General features: G+C 36.6%; 1 pseudogene; it reads left to right on the top strand.

Annotated features, from left to right (window-relative positions):
• The first annotated feature begins 545 nt into the window (after positions 1-545).
• On the top strand, positions 546-2,020 carry LOC114685236 (annotated as a pseudogene).
• The last annotated feature ends 902 nt before the right edge of the window (positions 2,021-2,922 follow it).

Below are 2,922 nucleotides of genomic sequence, written 5' to 3' on the forward strand. Positions count from 1 at the left end.
TATACTTGATCACACATGAGCAGGAGGTACATGGGCAGCAAATATGTCAGGATGTATATTTGCCCCTGATGAGAACTGATGGGAAATGCAATGAATTATGCGTTTTCCTTCTTAAGCACTCACAAAACTTGATTCTGGGCTATTTCCTGGGAAACCAGGTATGGACCTGGCCAGAGCCTATTCACTTGGCCAGTATTTAATTAAAGCTTTCTTCAAATTTGGCTTTAAACTGTGGTAGTAATCTCATTCTCAATTGGTGGGATTAACAATGATACTTTGTATCACCCCCTCTCCCATTCTAGGAAACTGAAACTTTTGTAAAACTGGCTTAGTGTTTTGAGAGGGATATCCTGGTGCTATTCAGTAGTTACCCAGGCCAAGAGTGATCCCAGGGTCCTGGACTTTGTGAAGAATGTTGGTGCTGGCTTCTCTCAGATTCTGTGTTCTTGCTAGATCTCATGTCACTTCCCACTCTGTCCTCATTCCCTAGACTGAAAAAGTAAGATAGTCTTGATGCTCCCTCCTGGTGTTCCAAAAGGCAGTGGAGAATGAATAGTAGAAGAATTCATGTTCATGTTATCGAATGAGAGCATGTTCCCAAACTCAGTTTTGAGTCATCTACACTTTACTCCAAGCCACCAACAGCAGAAAAACTTCTTTGCTTTCTCACCAATTCTTTATTCACACCAGTAACTTGTTTGCACAATTCAAATTTCAAAAATGTAGACTTGTCCAGAGCTGTGTCTTTACAGCCCGTGACATATGGAACTGTCAGTCCAATACAGACCTTCATATCCCCATTATTTTGAGGTAGGAAGAGAATAAGAAATGAAAAAAAAAAAAAAAACTTGCCTCTTGATGGTAAATGGCAGCATTTCTAGTCACATTACCAAGAGTCAACTATAATTAACCAGATAGCAAAGGTGACAGAAGATATTCCATGCCACCATTGTTTCACACACACTATGTGCCAGATATATTTAGATGTGTTCTACCTCTTTGAGAAGTTCCACTATTGGAACCTAGAGAAATCACACTGCCTGAGGCCAAAGATATGTTGAGTCAGCAATACCAGAGTTGTTCAAAACTTGTCAGCATCAAGCAGGTTACTTGAAGAAAAAACTCTGTAGAGAACAGCTGCACAGAGCAATTCAGGGCTGAGCTTGCAAAGCAGACTTTTTTGATTGGATCATTCTTAAATGGATTTGATGCCTGAAGCTGTGATGGTAATTTATGGTTAGTTGTTAAAGAAGAATGATTTTTTAAGGTAAATCAGAAACACAACATGTAGTCACCTAAGTCCACAAACCCTTGTTTACTAGACATTCTGAATACATTGAAAGATCTCAGCTAATTCATGCAAAAGTACCAATTGTGACGTTCAGGGATAAAGTCAGTTGTAGAATTTGACTTAAATGTAAACAATACTATTGGAATTAAAAACACATTCTTTCTCAGAATTTATGCCTACCTTGAAAATTGAGTTCTTCCACCAGGGTAGTGATTAATAAGTGGGCAAGTCAACATGGGGTAAATGATGTCAGTCTTGGTATTTTGAGTAGCTATAGTCTTAATGGTTTTGCAATACTTCCAAACCTACCTGAAACCATCTCTCCAAAAAATTATGCAGAATCTTTTAGTACTTCTATACATCTGAACCTTGTACATAATGTTCCTATTTATCTCACAAAGAAAGAATCAAGTCTTGGGGATGTTTTACTGGGCTTTTTCAAATGTTATGCTCTAGAAATTGACTGGAACACTCAAATTTCAGTTTGTGAAGCCAAAGTCATCTGAAGGCCTGATGAAATTGAATAGAGAAATACATCTGTTTTGAAGCACCTTTTGATGGGACTAATACCTCCACAACTGTGTAAGAAAAGCAGTTTGATATGATCAAGGATCAATTTTTAAGGTCATGGCACAGACTGAAAAATGAGAGAGATCTGAACATGTTCTGTCTTTGAGAGCTGGTTTCTAATTCTTAAATTCTTCCAGGAAATCAAGAATAATAGTTACATAATAACACATTTTGTTTACCTCCATCATGGTTTATTTTTAATATTGTCTTCATATGTTATTTTAAAAAGGGTATACTTACATAAAGATTACATATTTTATTATGACATTTCCTAATTAAACTCTTAGATTTAAAAATGCCAAAACAAGAGTAGGCATGAGTACAAATACCTTTTAGCACACATTCATTCCAACCAAAGAGAATCTGCCTCAGAAGAGAAGAATCCAGCCATTTGACCTCAGTCAGCTCATGTTACTGACTCTATAATATATTAGGTGCATGAACTGAGTAGCCAGATGCAAGGATGAATGTCATGCATGGGTCCAACAGTGTGAACACACTAAATGTGATTCATTTCTCACTGTTGCCACATGGCTAACATTTTGATAACATATCGAATGAGGTATCATCAGGCACCATCAGTCAGAAATTCTTTGCAATTTCTCATTGGAAATTTGATCTACTTGAATGTTTTTAATGTTAGAAAGGAAAACAACCTAAGAAGATAAAGCTAATATTTTACACATTTTGTGTATATATTGGCTATACCTGCCTGTAGAGCATAACCTATCCTTCTACTTGGTTTTACATAATCCAATAACCTTAGGCACCTAGCAGTGGCCAGATGATAAACAAAACTTCACTGAAACAATCTACTTTAATGTTGACTGGAAGATGTTGGCCTAGGAGACAAGGAACAAGCCTAAAGAATAAATAAAATAAATAAAAGCTGTAAAATAAGCTTATAAATGGAACCCTGAGAAAATGAGACATCCTACTTCAGCATGTAGTGTCAAACCATAAAGTGATTTAAATATATAATTAGCAACCAAAGAGTGGATATACGAGTAACCTAGCTTACTCTCACCACTGGTAAAACCACTTAGAAAACAGGAACTAGA

This window comes from Peromyscus leucopus, chromosome 10, assembly GCF_004664715.2.
Source record: "Peromyscus leucopus breed LL Stock chromosome 10, UCI_PerLeu_2.1, whole genome shotgun sequence".
Taxonomy (NCBI): domain Eukaryota; kingdom Metazoa; phylum Chordata; class Mammalia; order Rodentia; family Cricetidae; genus Peromyscus; species Peromyscus leucopus.